This window comes from Somniosus microcephalus, chromosome 19, assembly GCF_052327205.1.
Source record: "Somniosus microcephalus isolate GS21.2 chromosome 19, FLI_Smic_1.0, whole genome shotgun sequence".
In the NCBI taxonomy this organism is placed as follows: domain Eukaryota; kingdom Metazoa; phylum Chordata; class Chondrichthyes; order Squaliformes; family Somniosidae; genus Somniosus; species Somniosus microcephalus.
In genome coordinates this window covers 50,399,064-50,419,964 of record NC_141005.1, presented here as the reverse complement: position 1 = coordinate 50,419,964, position 20,901 = coordinate 50,399,064, and the positions used below count along the sequence as shown (strand labels likewise).

At 41.4% G+C, this 20,901-nt stretch overlaps 1 long non-coding RNA gene across 1 annotated transcript; it reads right to left on the bottom strand.

Moving 5' to 3' along the window:
- Window positions 1-11,706: 11,706 nt before the first annotated feature.
- Window positions 11,707-20,215, bottom strand: LOC147104426 (uncharacterized). Its single transcript, XR_015072333.1, has 2 exons — window positions 20,002-20,215; window positions 11,707-14,441 (listed from the first exon to the last, which is right to left on the bottom strand). It is a non-coding gene; the product is annotated as an uncharacterized LOC147104426 (long non-coding RNA).
- Window positions 20,216-20,901: the final 686 nt, after the last annotated feature.

The following is a 20,901-nucleotide window of genomic DNA, read 5'->3' as shown; positions in this document are numbered from 1 at the left end:
AAGACAAAGGTCCTCTACCAACCTGCCCCCGCCACACAGTACTGACCCCGATTATCAAAATCCACGACAAGGCCTTGGACAGCGTGGACCACTTTCCATACCTCGGGAGCCTACTGTCAACAAAGGCAGACATCGACGACGAAGTCCAATACTGCCTTCAGTGTGCCAGTGCAGCCTTCAGTCGCCTGAGGAAGAAAGTGTTTGAAGACCAGGACCTCAAACCCGGCACTAAGCTCATGGTCTACAGAGCAGCAGTGATACCCGTCATGCTGTATGCCTCAGAGACATGGACCATGTACAGCAGGCACCTCAAAGCACTGGAGAGGTACCACCAACGCTGCCTCCGCAAGATCCTGCAAATCCATTGGCAGAATAGGCGCACCAACGTCAGTGTTCTTGCTCAGGCCAACATCCCCAGCATCAGTGAAGATGGCTCCCATCTGAAAGGCCCAGGTGGGACTGTTTAGGTCTATAAACAAAGGTTCTGGGGTATACACGGGGATGTGCATAATGCCCGAGCTGTAACTACACCTGCCTTTTTTGTTCCCTCCTCTCCCTCCCCAATCTTGGAGCATCTTTTGAACGCCCATGGGTATTCCCACCATGTACACTTTGTTTCCTTCAAACACAATTGCTGCATAGCTATTGTCGAAAAAGGCATGGTAAATAAAAGCCATTCAGTGCAAGAAATCAGGTCCCCAAAATGCTTGGGAATGCAAATCCACCAATGTCCTCCACTGATGGCCCTGCCAGAGGATGTGGGGTCAGGAGGAGGGCACCTCCTAGGCATGGTGCACAGCCATGCCACTCGGGGGCAATCTCCTCCTGGCCCCATAAAAATAAAAATGAAGAAAAAAGAGGCCATTTTTTGAGCGGCTTTCAGCAGTTCCTCTAAGGATCAATAGTTAGGCCGCTCAACAAATGGGTGGAGTGTGTGCGGCACATGCTCCACTCATTTGTACCTTAAAATTGCAGTTGGAGTCCTATGTATGTCATAGGGACCCAATTTGCATATTACAAGTTGCCTCCAGCCGCCCATCTCAGGATCCTACTCAAGATGGTGGTGCCAGCGGAAACAGTGCGGTAACTGACCCAAGGCTATTCCAGAATTGCTATCGCCCCATTTACACCACTTAAAATCAGCCCCCTCACCTTGCAACAGCACCAGCAGGTAAACTTACGGAAAAGTTAACCCTATTACCGCTAAAGTTTAATACCACTGTTTAATACTGCCTGTTGTATGCCAATTGAGTATTTCTTTGAGTATAAAAAAAATAAGTGGAGATCTAATTGAGATGTTTAAGATGATTAAAGGAGCTGATAGGGTAGATAGAGAGAAACTATATCCTCTGGTGGGAGAGTCCAGAACGTGGGGGCATAACTTTAAAGTTAGAGCCAGGGCATTCAGGGGTGATGTCAGGAAGCACTTCTTCACACAAAGAGTATTGGAAATCTGGAACTCTCTCTCCCCAGAGGCTATTGAGGCGAGGTCAATTGAAAATTTCAAAACTGACATTGATAGATTTTATTAGGCAAGGGTATTAAGGTTATGGAACCAAGGCGGGTAGATGGAGTTAAGATACAGATCAGCCATGATCTAATTGAATGGTGGAACAGGCTCGAAGGGCTAAATGGCCTACTCCTGTTCCTATTTTCCTAATTATTTCATTTCTTTTCTTAAAGGACAATTTCTACCAACCTGAGTGTTTAAACCTGAGTGCTGAATGATGTATCAAAGTAATACGAGTTATCCTTCTTTTTAATTGGTCAAAGTTAAACAACACCGAATGATTGGTTCCATTTGTAGGTGACTGACAGTTCCTTTTTGAACTTGGGTGGTCATTTACTTAATATCCAGGATGTTTTGATAACTGTTTTCAGGGTACTTTAGGGGAAAAGCAGAGCTGAGCTTGGAGCTGGGCTGAATGAAGTTGAGAGAATTGGTTTGGCATTCTTCAGAGATTAGTCTAAGCCTAAATCAGCCCCTTGCTGATTTATAAGAAATATATATATATAAAAAAGTATTATCACATCTTAGCATTAGGTTATGACCTATTATTGTTTTAATTTCAAGGAGATAGAGAAAAAGATTTCTACTGTTAATATACATATGCATAAACCTTGTTTATCTTTTGTGACATGAGCTTGCTTAATAATTTAAACTAAAAACAAAATCTGATGCTGTGATGCTCTATTATTCACTGAAAAGTGGAGCGAGATCCTGTGGAGATATAATATAATTCCACTAGCAAAAAGCAATGAACAGAAAAGTTGTACTGTTATCCTGTGTGTGTTGTCAAATATTTACCTAGATATTAAGGTTAGTGAAGATATTTTCAAAGTCACAGGGAGTTCAGGCTCAACTCTGAGAGCGTTCTGACAAGAGGTGAAAAGTCTAGAGAATATATATCTTAGCCCCAGGACATCACTGTAGGAGTTCCTCAGGGCAGTGTCCTAGGCCCAACCATCTTCAGCTGCTTCATCAATGACCTTCCCTCCATCATAAGGTCAGAAATGGTGATGTTCGCTGATGACTGCACAGTGTTCAGTGCCATTCGCAACTCCTCAGATAATGAAGCAGTCCATGCCCGCATGCAGCAAAACCTGGACGACGTTTAGGCTTGGGCTGATAAGTGGCAAGTAACATTCACGCCACACAAGTGCCAGGCAATGACTATCTCCAGCAAGCGAGAGTCTAACCACCGCCCCTTGACATTCAATGGCATTACCATCGCCGAATCCCCTACCATTAACATCCTGGGAGTCACCATTGACCAGAAACTTAACTGGACCAGCCACATAAATACTGTGGCTACAAGACCGGATCAGAGGCTGGGTATTCTGTGGTGAGTGTCTCACCTCCTGACTCCCCAAAGCCTTCTCATCATCTACAAGGCACAAGTCAGGAGTATGATGTAATACTCTCCACTTGCCTGTATGAGTGCAGCTCCAACAACACTCAAGAAGCTCAACACCATCCAGGACAAAACAGCCCACTTGACTGGCACCCCATCCACCACCTTAAACATTCACTCCCTCCACCACCAGCACACCGTGGCTGCAGTGTGTACCATCTACAAGATGCACTGCAGCAACTCGCCAAGGCTTCTTCGACAGCACCTCCTAAACCCGCAACCTCCAGCACCTAGAAGAACAATGGCAGCAGGCGCATGGGAACACCATCACCTGCAAGTTTCCCTCAAGTTACACACCATCCTGACTTGGAAATATATTGCTGTTCCTTCATCGTCGCTGGGTCAAAATCCTGAAATTTCCTCCCTAACAGCTCTGTACGGGTACCTTCACCACACGGATGCAATGGTTCAAGAAGGCGACTCACAGCCACCTTCTCAAGGGCAATTAGGGATGGGCAATAAATGCTGGCCTTGCCAGCGATGCCCACATCCCAGGAACGAATAATAAAAATAAGGATCACTAAAAACAGATTATCTGGTCATTATCACACTGCTGCTTGTGGGAGCTTGCTGTGCCCATTTGGCTACTGCATTTCCTACATTAGAACAGTGACTACACTTCAAAAGTACTTCATTGACAGTGAAGCACTTTGGGATGTCCTGAGGTCATGAAAGGGTCAATATAAATGCAATTAATTTCTTTCTTTCCTTCTTTCTTTCTTTCGCTCTTTCTCTCTTTCTTTCTCTCTCTTTCTCTCTCTTTTTCTTTCTCTCTCTCTTTCTTTCTTTCTCCTATTCTCTTCTATAAATATTAACATACAGAAATGCTGTAAGTTTATATCAGCAATTATTGGGCTACCGTCAATTTTCCCAATCTATCAGCAACCCTTCCTGTTTTGACAAGTTTATGCATCAAAGAATGCTCTGGTCTATGATTTGAGAATATCAGTCTGCGAATCTTTGCTATTTTATCGGTTGGAAACCACCTTGGTGCTTCTTTTTAGCATGCGGTCAATTTTTAAATATTTGTTTCATAGAAACATAGAAACATAGACATAGAAACATAGAAGATAGGAGCAGGAGTAGGCCATTCGGCCCCTCGAGCCCGCTCAGCCATTTAATGAGATCATGGCTGATCATTCAAATTCAGTACCTTGTCCCTGCCTTCTCCCCATATCCCTTGATCCCTTTAGCCTTAAGAAATATATCTAACTCCTTCTTGAATATATTTAATGAATTGGCCTCAACTGCCTTCTGTGGTAGAGAATTCCACAGGTTCACCACTCTCTGGGTGAAGAAATTCCTTCTCATCTCTGTCCTAAATGGCTTACCCCTTATCCTTAGACTGTGACCCCTAGTTCTGGACTCCCTCGCCATCGGGAACATCCTTCCTGCATCTAGTCTGTCCAGTCCTGTTAGAATTTTATAAGTTTCAATGAGATCCCCTCTCATTTTTCTAAACTCCAGCAAATATAAGACCAATCGACCCAATCTCTCCTCATACGTCATTCCTGCCACTCCAGGTATCAGTCTGGTGAATCTTCGCTGCACTCCCTCGATGGCAAGAACATCCTTCCTCAGATAAGGCAACCAAAACTGCACACAATACTCAAGGTGTGGTCTCACCAAGGCCCTGTACAACTGCAGCAAGACATCCTTGCTCCTGTACTCTAATCCTCTCGCTATGAAGGCCAACATACTATTTGCCTGCTTAACCACCTGCTGCACCTGCATGCTTACCTTCAGCGACTGGTGCACAAGGACACCCAGGTCTCATTGCACTTCCCCTTCTCCCAATCTATTGCCGTTCAGATAATAATCTGCCTTCCTGTTTTTGCCACCAAAGTGGATAACCTCGCATTTATCCACATTATACTGCATCTGCCATGCATCTGCCCAATCACCCAACCTGTCCAAATCATACTGGAATTTCTCTGCATCCTCCTCACAGCACACACGCCCACCCAGCTTTGTGTCATCTGCAAACTTGGAGATATTACATCTAGTTCCCTTGTCTGGGTCATTAATATATATTGTGAATAGCTGGGGTCCTATCACCGATCTCTGTGGTACCCCACTAGTCACTGCCTGCCACTCGGAAAAAGACCCGTTTATTCCAACTCTTTGCTTCCTGTCTGCCAACCAGTTCTCTATCCAAGTCAGTACCTTACCCCCAATCCCATGTGCTTTAACTTTGCACGCCAATCTCTTATGCGGGACCTTATCGAAAGCCTTCTGAAAGTCCAAATACACCACATCCACTGGTTCTCCCTTATCTATTCTACCAGTTACATCCTCAAAAAAATTCCAGTAGATTAGTCAAGCACGATTTACCTTTTGTAAATCCTGTCACTGTTTTCCAAGTGCTCTGCTATTACATCTTTTATAATGGACTCTAGCATTTTCCCCACTACCAATGTCAGGCTTACCAGTCTATAATTCTCCAGTCTCTCTCTACCACCTTTTTTAAATAGTGGGTTTACATTAGTTACCCTCCAATCCATGGGAACTGTGCCAGAATCTATAGAATTTTGGAAGATGACCAGCAATGCATCTATTATTTCTAGGGCCACTTCCTTAAGTACCCTAGGATGTAGATCATCAGGCCCTGGGGATTTATCGACCTTCAATCCCGTCAATTTCCCTAACACCATTTCTCTACAAATACTGATTTCATTCAGTTCCTCCCTCTCATTAGACTCTATGTTCCCTGACATCTCTGGGAGGTTATTTGTGTCCTCCTTTGTGAAGACAGAAACAAAGTATGTATTTAATTGGTCAGCCATTTCTTTGTTCCCCATTATAAATTCCCCTGATTCTGACTGCAAGGGACCTACGCTTGACTTCACCAATCTTTTTCTCTTCACATATCTATAGAAGCTTTTACAATCAGTTTTTATGTTCTCTGAAAGCTTACTCTCATACTCTATTTCCCCTCTCTTAATTAATCCTTTTGTCCTCCTTTGCTGAATCCTAAACGGCTTCCAATCCTCAGGTTTGCTGCTTTTTCTGGCCAATTTATATGTCCTCTCCTTGGATCTAATGCTATCCCTAATTTCCCTTATTCCCAATTAATTACATACTTTGGATTTCCAAAATGGTTGGTAGAAGCAGAGTCAAGTCAGATAAACATCATTTACGTGTTTTAAACTTAAAAAGTATTAGAAAATTCGATTGGTGGATCTGGAATTGGGCCAATATTGTGCTGGTGGTAACTGCGTGCAGCCGCTTCTGCAGATCTGTTTAAATTGACTCTATGCCCAATAGTTCAAAAACAGTGCTCTAAATTAGTAAAGCTTTAATGATTTTAATTATACCCTTTTTTAATCATTGTAGCTATTAATCACAATAATGGATATTTTTATCTTCAAATATTTTCAGCATTTATAATAGAAACATAGAAGATAGGAGCAGGAGTAGGCCATTCGGCCCCTTGAGCCTGCTCCGCCATTTAATAAGACCATGGCTGATCATCTAAATTCAGTACCCTGTCCCGGCTTTCTCCCCATATCCCTTGATCCCTTTAGTCTTAATAGAAACATAGAAAATAATAGTTCTTCCACAATTTGACAAATGTAGTATTCATTGTTATTTTCTTCCTCTTCCAAATTGTGCTTCAACAGTTTGAGATGTGGTTTCTCCACGGCTCCTGTTTTAAAATATTTTGTTCTGATGAGCCAGAAGGAGGTTGAATTTGGGTGGGTCAAATTAATCAACGTTAGTATTTTCTCCACCAAGGTTAAATGGCTTGACTTTATGTCTAGGAGCTAAGCCAAGTATTGCTGCAATTCACCCAATTGAAGTAAAGAAATTTGAGTGGCAAGTTCTGGGACTGAAATTCATAATTAAGCACTCAATCACTGGAGCTGCCACGTTACCTCTATATTTTCAAATGTTACGAACTGAAGTAAAATTATCTCGACTGTCGGGTAAAGGATATTGTCTCTTTATTAGCTTCCAAAAAGCCTTAGTTCATAGAACACCCACACTGAAAGCTCCACCTCAAAGCTGTGATTTCAGACATGGTTGCGAGTTTGTGATACAGGAGGTGTCACACCTGCATAAACTTCTTCATTATGCAATTTCACATTTTTATCTTAAAGACAAAGGTACAATGTTAGCAGCGATCAGAAAAGTAGAGATGACGTGGCACTCTTTCCCCATTTATAAACAGGATAAAATATCTTGCAAGCTGCTTTGCTTTGCAACCCTGCCCTTTGAATCAAGTCAATCACACTGCACTGCTGAACAATATGTAGGTCAACCAAGTACAGTACAGGGCTGAACAACGCACTCTGTGAGCAGACTGACAAAATCTCATTTGATGTGGCTGTTAATCAAAATGAGTATTAAGCAATGTGGAAGACAGCATAACAAGTGATTCAAGTGTCAAGGGAAATGTACACAAGTAGCTTTAGTTAGAAGTAGTTTTAATGCAAAAGTCTGCGCATTCTTAGCCATGTGATTTTCTTTTTCTCCTGCATAATTTTGTATAACTGTTTTTTGTTTTATTTTACATGTTCCCACTTTTTAGGTCTCTTGTGTCATGCAGCTGTTGAGAGGGCAGGCAGATGCCCTGGGTCTCAGATGTCTGGCAGTGCCACTCTGTGTTACCCAACACTGTTAGTGATGTTTTGGGGCAATTGATTCATTTTCGAACTGACTTGCAGCTTCCCTGGATGCCCAACTGAGGTTGGGAGCTCATTGTGTGGGGAATTGTGGGCACACACTCGCTTCACATGACTCTAAACTTCAAGAATCCTGGGCCATCAAGCTGACAAAAATGTGAAAGTTTAACGAAGCTGGATAAATTTCAGTTTCCCTTTCATCCAATTTCATTAAAAAGGAAGTTGCATTTTGTGGGGTTTCTTCTTATCCCCTCCTACTCACACTCCTACACTTTTCCCTGTTCACACAAGTAGTACAAATTCATTCGGAGACCAGTAGCTACAGTTTGGGTTCGAGGCAGGCAAAGTCATATTTGCATTGCTTTGCTCTTGCCTGCCTGAAACTGTAACTGCCCTGATTAGGAGAGAGCTCTGTGCATGACTGACTAAATGCGTGTCTCCTAGCTGTCTTCAAAAAGTTAGACATTTAAATATTTGCAGATTGGAGAGGGAAGAATGCCTGCTCGCGAAACACTTCAATTGTCAGGTAGATTTACAAAGGCCCAGAAATTCGGGTCCCAACGTGTGAGTACGCACGGGGTACTCACGTGTAGGCCCAACGAAAGTGCCGGTTTCGTGCATGCGCGGGAAACCGGCACTTCCGTTCCCCTGAAAGAAGCAGTTGAGAGGTAGAACGCGTGCGCATCGAACTTATGTTTTTTTTGCAGGTTTCTCCAGGAGGGTAAGTCTCCAGCAGTTACAGTTTTAAAAAGCAGGCGCAAAGCCTGCTTTTAACAAGGTAAGTGGTGAATTAATTAAAATTAAAACATTTTTTCCACAGGTTTATTATTTTTAAATACTTTAAAGAAAGGTAAGTTTATTTTTAGCCCCGTTAGAAAATGTAATTTTTTCAAAAATTTAAATTATTGTTTAAAATCGTTATTTCATGTAATTTATATTTTATTTTAAAAATGTGATTTAAAAAAATTTTATTTGAGGTTTTAGTGATGTTTTGGGGCTTATAGTATTTATAGGTTTGACAGCTCTTCCTGTCAAACTTATGAATGAAGCATTCCCTGCTACCATTGGCTCTCCATGGCCCACGTGATCCCAGGGGACGCATCGAACTAACTGCGCCCCTGGGATACACAAGCACTGCGCGCCGGCAGTTGGAGGAGGCCCAGGATCGGAATCCCACGCGGGCCCACAGCTCAACGGCCGGCGCACTAGGTAAGTGCAGGTCGGGGGCTTGCACCCGCGGGAAGCCCCCGACCCGAATTCCTGGGCCATTGTTTCCAAGGGGTCCAACAGGGATTTAAAGCCCATGCAGTGTTAAACCAAAGTGATGTGAGATTGCCCCTTCTGAGAAGTCTCACTTCTCTTTGCTCAGGAATCAGGTTGGGCTCTGACTCCGCAGTTACATTGTCAGTTTCGTGTTGATGCAAAGTAGCTATCACTGAACTCGCACTGTAAATACGCCCTTAGAAATAACACAGAACAATCGAACCAGGATTCCTAATTGAAACTTTACTTCACAGTATTCCAGGTAGAGTGCCAACTACTCTAAAATACACAAGCTTCTAAGTTTGGCTAGTCAGTAATTACAATCAAGGCTTTCTTATTTACAGTACTTCAAAAGCCTATTTGTATTGATACAGCTTTTTCCACTTGGAACAAATGCCTGAAATTATAATTTGCAGCCCTTATATGTAGAAAGTGAGTTACAAATTCCATGGACTTGCACCATCCTTCGTGAGTACAGACAGAGATGTTGAAACATAACTCATGATCACAGAGCAATGCTGTTAAACAAGTTTACAAAACAAAGCTGGTCACATGGGCCCATTGCCAAATCCAAGTAAGAAAGAACTTACATTTATGTGACACCTTTCATGACCTGAGGATGTTGCTCAGTACTTTACATCCATTATTAATTGAAGTGTAGTCACTGTTGTAATGTAGGAAACATGGCAGCTAGCAAGGTCCAGCAATAAGATAATAACCAGTTGATCTGGTTTACTGATGTTGTTTTAGTAATACTGTTAATGACTAATTTCAAATATATAATCAGGATTTGTGATGACATCTCTAAGTGATTAATTGAGGGAGATCATGTTCAACAGATATTACATATGCTAATGGACAGCTATTTTCTATGAATTGTACTTAGTGAAAATGATGGTGGAGTTTGCTGATTGTCACCTTTGTTCCTGTCACTTTTTCTTATTTTTTCTAAACTCACAATTATTCTCAATCGATCCTCACTCAGAAAATTCTTCCTTGTTGCTGTCCTATTCATCAGGACTATTGGTAGAAGATTTTTGAACTATTCTTTTCAGCACAATAAAAGCAGTACTTCTATTCCTAGTGTTAGTGTCACATGTTCGCTGACAACACACAACTCTATCTGACCACCACCTCTCTCGACCCCGCCACTACCTCTGTGCTGTCTGACAATCCTGTCTTGGATAAGCTGAGATTGCCTTCAATTAAGTATTGAAAAGACAGAAGCCATTGCCTTTGGTCCCCGCCACAAACTCCATTCCTCGCCACCGATCCCATCTCCCTCCATGGTCAGTTTCAAGTTCAACCACAACGCTTGTAACCTCGGGTTCTATTTGACACTGAGCTGAGCTTCCGACCCCATATCCTCTCCATCACAAAGACCATCTACTTCGACCTCCATAATATCACCAGCCTCCGCCCTTGCCTCAGCCCATCTGCTGCTGAAACCCTCATCGATGATTTTGTGACCTCCAGATGCGACCAATCCATTGCTCTCCTGGCTGAGCTTCTGATTTCCACCCTCCATAAAATTGAGTTCATCCAAAGCTCTGCTGTCCATGACCTAACTCGCACCAAGTCCCGTTTGCTCATCACCCGTGTGCTCGCTGACTTACATTGGCTCCCAGTTCACCAACACCTTGATTTTAAAATTCTCATCCTCGCGTTCAAGTCCTTCCAAGGCCTCACCCCTCCCTATCTCTGTAACCTCCTCCAGTCCTACAACCCGCCAAGAACTCTACCTTCCTCCAAATCTGGCCTTTTGTGCCTCTCCAGCTTCCTTCGCCGCACCATTGGCGGCCGTGCCTTCAGCTGTCCTGGCCCTAAGCTCAGGAATTCCCTCCCTAAACCTCTCTGCCTCTCTTTCTTTTAAGATGTTCCATAAAACCTACCTCTGACCAAACTTTTAGTCACCCATCCTAACATCTCCTTCTTTTGCTCTGTCAATTTTTTTATTTTATTACACTCCTGTGAAGTGCCTTGGGACATTTTCCTACGTTAAAGGTGCTATGCAAATGCAAATTATTAGGCTGGAAATTGTGGTCGGAGGCTTCCCGCGGGCGAATGCCTCTGAACCACAAGTAAACTCCGCACCTACCTGGTGCCTCCGTACCTTCGAAGACTTGAGCTCCTGAGCCTGCAGGTGTAGGCCTGCGTAAAGGCCCACGTATCCCAGGGGCGCAGGCAGTTCGCAAGTGTCCTTGGGATCACATGGGCCAGCCCAACCAATCACAAAGGAGGATTCCTATTATGCTTATGGAGATTCCATTTACATATGGAATCCCCAGAAGCAGAATAGGAATCCCATTAAAAAAAACACACTTTCACAACACTGAAATAAAAATAAATCATCGCATGGCCAATAATATTTATGTAATCCCTTATGCTAGTAAAAGAAGGCCTTATGCCTGCTTTTACCAGGCGTAAGGGTTTGGTGGGTATTCGCTGGGCAGTAGTTGGGCAAACAGCCCAATCCTGCACCAGCGAATGTCCATTTCCTGCGGATTCGTACGATCTGTCAATCTCCGGGTTTTTGCACATGCGCATCGCATGCAGAAACCTGGAACTTGCGGGGAACATACGACCGTGTCGTGCGTACGTCGTCATAGGCCTTGGAAAATCTGGGCCAACATTGTTATGTAAGATTCCTGTGTTCGTTGTCAGTCATTCGTGCTGCTCAATTCAGATAGTGACTGATTTACATTAGTTAGGTTCAATTTGCATAGCTGGGATACAAATGTAATCTGCATTAATAATGTGAAGATGATAAAAGTAATCTAATTCACTCCGGTTTGTCTGTGTTTCCTGTAGAAATAAATATGTGACTTTGGAATAAAGACAACCTTCCCAGATTACTTCATTGTATATGAGCAAACACTTATCAGCCAAGGTCCGGAGGACACTGTAGAATATTTTCTTTATTCCATGCTGATGCTCCCCATTGTCTGCTTACAAAATGAAAATGTCACAAAACCGGAATGCTTCCCATTTTTCCTCCATGCTTTATTTTTTTCTGTCATTCTGAGATTCATTTCCCTGAGCAGGTGAAATGTCATCTGGTGGTGTCAGGTGCTGAGGTCACACCGTTGCTATGATGTTCCACGCAGCCAGAAATGACCCAGATCAAACAGATGCCATTGCTACGTTGTATTTCTAGGCTGCATCATAGTCTGTGCATGCTGTTTAACCTTTTACATGATCATTATCATGGCATGAACAACTCCACAGTTCTTATTTTGAATCCTTTCCTTCCAGGTAATAGTACTGTAAGTGATGCATTTTATAATATATATACCCATTCTGATACTACGGCATAAATCTACTAAATTAATATTGCTAGTAAGTAAGGACACCTACCCTTTAAGATAATTCACGCACAGCTAAAGGTTAAAAATGATGGCAGCTATTAATAACCACCCAGGGTCTCCATTAAGTGCAATTTATCCAAGGGACTTTTTAAACTCCTCAAGAGTATCAAAGAATCCTCTGAAAAAACTGTTTTGTTATCTTCTGTGTATGGGCATAGAGGCTTGCATCTTGTAGTTATTACACAATATCCTACTAAAAGGTACAGTGTAGGACCCGGTTTTCACTGGACTGGGCAATGATAGATTTGCTACCACTGGCAATGACAGGAAATCTTCCAGAACCACCCTTTCAGTTTTCTTTTTATTAAACCTAAGTGAAGGGCAAAGGCTTATCATACACGGCTGAAAAGAATTAGAAAGATCAGCTAAATCACTAAGTAGTGATTATGTGATGCCAACCTTGCGTTTATCAAAGCCTGTAGATTGTAGGAAGAAGGGAAATCTAAGGGAGGTAAAGTGTTTTGAAAGTCTGAGATCCTGGGAAATATATATTTAGAATATATGGGCCAGATATTATCCAACTGGCATTATAGCAGTCATTTTTCAGTTATGTTGTCGGTGAACTGGCCACCTAAGCAGTAAATGTACCATTCTAATTGTCTTTAAGAACATTCTGTTTCGCTGCATGCAATAGAGTTAACCATTAGGCTTACAGCAGCACCATCCCATTGACGATAACAGCTCGAATGTGCAGTGAGAACTGTGGAGAGCTGTTGGCTGCCATGGTTTCATTAGGACCTGTGCCCACTGATCTTATGAACAACACCCATAGCATTGAACATGAGAGGAGAATTTGAAGTGCTGATTCAGTACCCCCACTGACCCATCTCTTTCCAGAGTCCTGTCAGCACAGTAACAAGTATAAAATGGAACACACAGCAGTTGAGTGCATCACTGTCCTGTCCACATTTGTTTTTGTATAATATGTAACATATATATAATTGAGGGGCTGTACAATACAATAGTATTATTATTCCACATGCAGACAGAGCAACCCCACCATGTAGTCGCTTTTGCAACTCTACTTACAACACTGTAAAACATAGCTTCTAATTTTTAGAGGAAGGAGGTCTGAGCTAGTTGGTTGGTGGAGAGCTAAGGTATGGAGCACCTCATGGTGTCCCCACACTGTTCATGTGGTATCTGTGCCCAGGGTCAAGAAGGAGAAGGAAGGAGAAGGGAGAATCAGAACATGGGAAAGGAAGCAAGAGAAAGCCAGTGCTGTCAGCACTGGTAATTCTGGCACATTGGGACTGAAGGCACAAAGCCAGTTATCGGGCAGAATGGAGACTGCGGATGTTGTTGGCCAGGAAACTGAAAATGGAACTGTACTGAAAACTGAGAGTATTAAGTGGAGCTGTTTGTAGTTTCAAGAGTTGTTCCTCAGTTCTGTTAGGGCAGCGATTGTATGGGGAAGCAATGTAAGTGCAGAGTGGCTGTAACAGCACTGTCAAAACATAACATCTTATTCCACACTCTGGGACCAATGAAGTGTTCGAGAGGGATAATGGGTATCTCTGGAGTGCGTTTCCAGTGACTCGATCCAGTGATGTAGGTGACAACACAGCTCAAGCAGTTCAGAAACAGCATCTGAACCCCAAATCTGAATTCATGTCTAAAACCTTTGCCCACTCCACGAAAATATTCATCTATGATATTCAATTATGATTCTTTTAAATTATGAAATCCTTTTGTGCTTCTGTGTGTCCATGATGGTAGTGCTGCATGGGTTAAAATATAAACTTTATAATGTAAGCTTGTTGCAAGACTTGTACTGTTATGAGATTTTCTAGGCTAGAGATTTTCTAGGCTCTCCACAGTGTGTCATACAACTACACACAGCTGAATTAAGAGAACTGAAAGGGTCAGAAGTAGTCACTTTAACAATATGCCCCCATATGTTTATCAAAACATATTCAGATAGTGCAGCATGGAAGAGTAAATATTAGAAATTAAAATTATGTTTACATTGATATAAATTAAATTGAATGCAAATCTTGTACTTGATATATAACCATATTATCAATCCAATTACATATTCATGCCTTAAGAATATTTTCGGTGGTGTCATTCTGAATGAACCAGTTGAAGTACACTTTTGCAGGCACGTGCTTTGAGACCATATTGTTGGATTAATGTGTAACGAAATGTCGGTCCAGGGAATGAACTCTCTTCAAACGCTGTTAAACTCAATAAACCACAGCAACAGGTTTCAACACTTCCATTTCCTCACAGTAAAAGGCTGCCTGCTGCTGCCTGGACTTTACCTGGTTGGTTAAAACAAAATGAAAAGACATCACATTAAAAGGGAAAGTTTCACCCGTAAAGTCCAAGATTTTTAATTTTTCTGATTAAGTATTCCCCAGTTTCGAAGCGCGGTTAATGAAAGCATGAAATAAACGTTTCAGATCTGTATTGTTTTTCAAGGCAACAGCTCCGGAACCTTCATTTGGTGGGTAATTGCCCGTTCGTATGCCTGGATCATTCTCCACGCAACGGCAAGGATCTAACTCAATCAGGAAATGAGTTGTTTTTCCTGAATGTAATATCATGCACTAAATTAATCACCTGAAAGCGTTTGGGAAACAGATAGCCTTCAGCTTTCACTGAAAAACTTCACCCTCCTTCACTAGATTAGACTCTGAATTATTAATATTTATTTTAAAATACATAAGGTCCCTTAAAAAAGTATTCAAATTAATTTCAAGCCGAATTTGTAACAAAAATGTTGTTTGAAATAGACGTTGTACAGGGTGTGAGACACTTGCTATTTCACTGATGACAGGCTGAGATATTAATGTCTCCCAGTCACAATCGTCCCGTTCTACCAAACTTCAACATAAGGTGATTTTATGTGTGAGTTTCCATTATATTTTTAACTGATAAAGCAGCGGATAAAATTCCCAGTCCGACCTGCTTAAAGAAATATACATGTTGTACAATTAATTTTACACGAATTTGTGAAGCTGTCGTCGCCAGCTAACTCCGTAGACTTTAGAAATTCTTTTAAAAAAAATCTAAAATCCTATGTGCCTTCAAGTCGAACTGAGCATCGGTGTCTACTGGTGAATAAGTTGATGTCTACTGTATACCACCCATTATATCTTTGCAACAATACTTGTGTTACTTAGTGCGTTCAGAGGGAAGTTCGCGGACTTCAAGCTAACACTGTAAGAAAACGAAATTGTTACCATTTTAAATAAAAACTTTGAATTAACTCTATAAGTACAGAAAGTGCTGAAAAGTAACACGATTAATAGTTTATAATTAGTGCACAATAACAATATATCGTTATGTACAGGAATATTCTAAACTTCTCAATTAGACCACAACAATAAATAAGCAAAAAATAAAACAGATATGGAATATAAAATACTTTGAAATAATCGCCAGTGCCTTAAACCAGAAGGCGCTAGTTTTATATTCGTTACTGGATAGCTTTTTCATTGAAGCTAAATCATATATTTCTGCAGCACTAAAGTACTGTAGCAGTTATATTTAAATATTAAGCTGCAGAATGGACGCTCTGTGTTACATGTGTCCTGCAATACTCAGCACTCACACACATTAGTAATCACATGTACACGGGCTGCACGGAAAATCTTTCAGTTTACTCAAGAAAGTTAATCGGTCGGAAGTTATTCTTGCAGTTTTCCTCTCCCAGCGCAGCGCGGAGCATGAAAGGTCTCCTGATTGCTTTAATATTCCTTTTCCTTTTTAGTTTTAGCAGAACATTAATGTCAGGGAAGCATGATGTCCCTGTGCCGGGGGGTCACATCCTTCTCCCTTTGTCCTTCAGAGGGCGCTATCAGCCCGCACTGGGGAACCGGCTTTGCCTTGAGTTCTGGGCTGGATAGGCAAATAACACAAAGGAAAACATGCAAAGCAAACCAACAAATTCTTCTTGTTTTTAAATTTGAAGTATACGTTTGTACGGATCAACAACAAAAACACGTATAAAGGCATCATTAGAAGAGTTCTCTCATAAGGACATTTATCCCGATGATAATTATGGAAACAGAAGATAGACTGGCCATTTGCAGCTATTAGACCCTCCTAGTTCTTTCAAAAAAAAGTTAACTTTGCTTAGGAAGGGTCAAGCTTTTAGCTAAACGGAGTAGAAAGAAAAAAAACCCAACTGTTTAACGTTTCTTTGGCTGTGTAGAGGATGTTTACAGACAACATTTCAAGAATCTGGAAACAGTTTTTGAATCACATTAAACATGCATTTGAACCCCGATCTAACTTTAAATTCAAGGAGACAAACACATTCTCCCAAATGTCATTTTTCTAAAATCTTAGCTGACGTGCCAAGTCACAATGGTCTGCTTAAAATTATTATTATTTGAAATGAAGGCATAAATATTGCCAATAAAGGCCAGAATCAAACAATTGTATATATTCTGTAGGAAGTGCAAGTAGTGCATCAAACTAAATTGAAATAATTTTCAATTAGCCCAAACAATCGTCATATTGAAAACATGCGGGGAAGAGGCGAGGGGTGAGTCACGAAAAGGGATTTGTAACTGTGAGCTGCCCTTCAATAATCAGAAAATAAGACATTGTAGGTATAGGCTGTCCAGAAAAAAAACCAACCTGGAAGAAAAACAATATACAGGATGAGGGCAGCGTTTAACGCTTTGCATGTCTCATCCAGTATATATATATATGATGATGATAAAACAGTGTTTGGATTAGCTTGCCGTGTCTGCAATATTGCCGGAGTTAGTTACATTTTGTGTCACCTACCATTTGAACAATAAATAAAATCTATTTCAGTCTGTAGAAATTATACTGGGCTCAGAATTTACCGACATACTCAGAATTCTGCTTCCAGGGCGATTATTAATAACTATCTCGAGACTTTCTCAAGTTACAGAATTCGCGTCACTTGTCTGGTTAGAAACAGACGCCCTTTCTCGTGCAAATAGGAAGAAAATCGATGTGATGCACTGTTTACATACATAATTTAGCTAAGTAGATACTGTTATTTTATATGGAGTTTGTTTAATGGAAATCAATAACCTATATTTGACTGGGGAGTTACTGTGTAGGCTCAGGCTCTTCACGATTCCAAAGAACTGCTAACATGTCGACACTAACATCTCAGTGTTCCAATGTTGAGGGAATAGGAAAGCTCACTGATGTGTATTTGTGCTCGGCCAGTCCAACTCTGCAGTAGATCAGAATCAACACGGATAGTAGAAGCAGACTTGTAACAAGTCTAACCAAACTAATAACACACGTAATGCGACTCGATAGGACTTTAAAACTCCGCACGGATTTCCTACTTGGGATTGTCTATACTGTATGTGGTTTGGCTAGAGTTTATTAATTCTTAGTACACAAAACGCCAAATGTTGCTACCAATTGCATCTTCATTGTGTTGAAAGGGAAAAATCTAGCTGAGGGATATAGTTATATCTGTTCCCCCTCTTAAGCAGAACAACTCTTACATGCTTTTACAAATTGTTTCTTCCCCTACACTGATACCAGATACATTGAATACTTCCACATTTACAACTAAAGGGTACAACTAGTTTGTACTTTGGATGAGAAAGCGAGGAGACTGAATGGGTAAAAATGTTGTATATCAAAGCCCTCTTGAATGTATGTGTCTGTGTGCCTCGGTATGTGTGTGTGTGGGTCTATGTGTGTGTGTGTATATGCGCGCCTTTCTCGCCAGGTATTCCTGCACCAGCGAGGTAATCGTGAGACGGATGCAATCTAAAAACAGTTTAAAACAAAAAGATTGACGAAAACACCTTACAAAGAAGTAAATTGGTTAAAACAAATCAAGATAAAAAAAATTCGCATCTAAATTGATTACCCAACTTTTAAAATTGACAGTTTTAAACTGCTCCTGATAATCCACTTCTAAAAAGGGGTATCTATAGTAAACATAAATATTGACTAAGCAACCCGTCCTTATTAGTGGCCGTCTTTATTTCCCCCTCTTCCTTTATTACAGGCCTGACCTGAATAATTGTCGGAAACATCATTTCGCCCATAAATCTAGAATTATGTCGTGGTTTTTAGTTACATTCAAAGAGACATGTGTTCCACTAGCAGGTATACCAAGAAGGGAATAACACGCAAAAATAAACGAAAGTAAAAACTAAGGAGGCCGTCTGTTTACATATTATTACCGTGAACTGAAGTAAATGAGAAGACGATGAAACCATTCGAATAATGCTTTGATTTTTTAATTCATAAAATTGTACAGAAATTGCAAATAGTTTCATAAATAGATCATAAGTAGTTTTAGTATTTAATATGGAAATATATTTTGCTGGATTTGTAAGGGGGTCGTGGATATTTTCCCCAATAGCGTAATTTTTTTAAACTTTGGATAACACCATTGAATTTTTGTAATCGCTGAACGATCAGATTTAGTCGCAGATAGTAAACAATCAATGAGGTGTCTGGGGCTTTTAACCGCCGCAGCCGCGTGTGTCCGAACAGCCTGAAACTGCAGAGCACAGAGCACAGTGCCGAAAGTGGAGATCAACTTTTCATGACTGACTCCGCGAGATTTATACAGCAGATCTTTTTTCAATCTTGTGCGGGGCTGTGCGGCTGGCTGCTGTCCTTGTGTACGGAAAATATATTGGTTCACCCCTATTATCAGCTTCTCGCAGCAAATGTTTATTTAGGTAGATTGTAGTATTTCAAATACCCGCCCCCCCCCCCCCCCGCCAAAGCACACGTCGCTTATTAAACATTAAACCCGTAGTCGGTAATAAAGTTATTTGCTTATTGAAAGGTTGTTCTGCGAGCTTGTAGATCTAAAAGTAAATCCAGAAGGAATGTTTGTGTTGGCCCTTGTGAAAGGACGGGGTTACTAAATGCACGCAAACATCATTTTGACTGAGTTTTGCCTCTGTCTGTCGACATTTTTCTATATATTTGTGCATGTGTTGGAGACCTGGCCGGGTTCAGCGCGCAGCCCGGGTGCCTCCAGATGAAAACAATACCAGATATCAAAACAAAGTTTGCACTTTGTGTCATAAACAATGCATTTAAAGATGTAAAGTCTTGTCTATCCAAGTGTAGAATTAAGGCAGTGTCGTTTTAACACTTATTTCAGAGGCTCGTATTTTTTTTAAATTGCAAGGAGCCAATTAATCATTTATGTTCAAACCATGAAAAGTACACAATTCCAACTATTGATTTCATTTCTGCAAAAGATGCTGTAATTAACGTGCGCGGCACTTTCTATTCAGCTACTCGGTAACACGATTCCTGTCACTGCAGCCTTGTCACTGGCCCCGTGCAATTTTAAATGTTCCTATTTGTTTATCCGTCCTCTTCATGGCAGGCGGCAGGCAGTGCCGATATGTTGCCGTGTTAGACAGATGTACAGTGATACAGTTTTAAACAGCAGAGATGCACCAAAACCTTCGTGCCTTTGATTACTGGAAGTAATAACCGAGTGTGTGTCAGCGAGGTTCTGGGCATTGAGACCTTTCTCCGACCCATTTCCCTACGAGTGGCGATGACGCCGAGACTGGAAATCTATGGGCGGTGGAAAAGGTACTTTTGTGCAGCTCGACTCAGGGAAACAAATACAAATATTTACCGACTTAAATGACAGAAAGCGTAGCCTGCAGTAAAAGACTGGACGAGCAGCCTTAACGAGGCCACAATTCGACCAGAATGATCCGGGGGGGGGGGGGGGAAAGATTGTCCCGGAAAAAAAACCGCGGATCCCCCTTTTACTAGTTCGGAAGTCGTATCTGTAAACCGGAGACTTTAAGAAACACGATAATTTACATATATATTAAAAAAAAACAAGCTTAATGTAATAAACACAGGTAAACCTACAAAAACTTCATGTCTGCAGACAGGATTCCCAGAGCACGGCTGGAAGTTGCATGATGTTGGAGTGTTTTAAGCCCCCCCCCCCGTAGAGGTCAAATGGTTGAAGTGACTTTTACTGGGATTTTGAGAGAGGAAGCGCGCACACTGACTGCTGTGATGATCTCAGCCCAGTGACTGCAACTGGGGGGGGGATGGATGAGAGCAGGCACGTCAGCTGATCCCGCTGGAAGGTCAGCGGAACTGTTACATTAAGAAGGTCAATATTGTCTTGGTTCTTTGGTGCGAAACTTTGTGGGTGGGACCATTGAGTACAGTCAGCCTCAAGTCAGTTTTCTTTCCCCCAGTGCACTGGTAAACATCTCCCTTTACCCCGACAATCGCTGGTTTAAAATCTGAATTTATTTACCTAGTCTTCGCGCGACATTGAATGTCTCCCCCCCGCCCCCACTCTCTTGTTTAGTATCTCAACTGGCTGCCGAACTTTTAGTGATCTGCTTTGACAATTGCGGTAAAGGACGCTGCTGAAATCGCAATAATAAAACTCTCTCTCCCCGCCCCCCAAAGTGTAAACCCAGTTCTTTGTGAGAATTGGTATGCTCAGTACTACATTCCAGCCTTTCAATTCCATTTAAAAAAATAGATCCAGTTTAATTGCTTATCAGATCTTATCAAATTTACATGAATATCAATTAAATGAAACGGTCTGGAGAAAGGATTTTAGAAGCAACTGGTTGCTTTGCAGAAAATGGCCCGATTGCTACGAAATGTTTCTCATTTATGATGTCTTGTTGCTGGGAATATAAGTGGCAGGTTTTAAGCTGATGCAAAAAAGAAATGTTGGTATCTTAATTCTAAGTTTCTTCGTTTGTGAAGATGGAACACACTCTGAACTCAAATGTGTAA